The following is a 481-nucleotide window of genomic DNA, read 5'->3' as shown; positions in this document are numbered from 1 at the left end:
TGTGTGTGTGATTGTGTGTGTGTGTGTGTGTGTGTGTGTGTGTGTGTGTGTTCGATGACTCAGCTATCAGCTACTCTGCACTTTGTAGGGATTAACTGAGGCATGTAGCGGACCAACACAGCTTCTAATGAGAACAGAAACCACATTTATCCCCCTGAGATCTGAGGACGTTAACCCATTCTCTCTGTGGGTCAGAAACCACAACTGTGTTGAATTTGAGGTCAGACAAAAAGAAAAAGTAACACTCACTGTAGTGGTGAATTGTCCTTTAGACTAAACAAAGTAAAGCAGCCTCTAATGTGCCTAAGGAATGAATCTTATGCATAAAATTAAAGACATTTATTGCCTAGGCAATTGTCTCTCTTGCCCTGGTATTAACCACTTCGACACCCAGGGGTCCACCTGGTACTGTCCCTGCTCACCCATATACTTTAATTTAATTTAACTTCACCAGGCGGCTCAGGCTGTGTACTTCCTTAAA

This window comes from Etheostoma spectabile, chromosome 3 (genome assembly GCF_008692095.1).
Source record: "Etheostoma spectabile isolate EspeVRDwgs_2016 chromosome 3, UIUC_Espe_1.0, whole genome shotgun sequence".
Classification (NCBI taxonomy): Eukaryota; Metazoa; Chordata; class Actinopteri; order Perciformes; family Percidae; genus Etheostoma; species Etheostoma spectabile.
Note: the sequence above shows the minus strand (reverse complement) of the source record.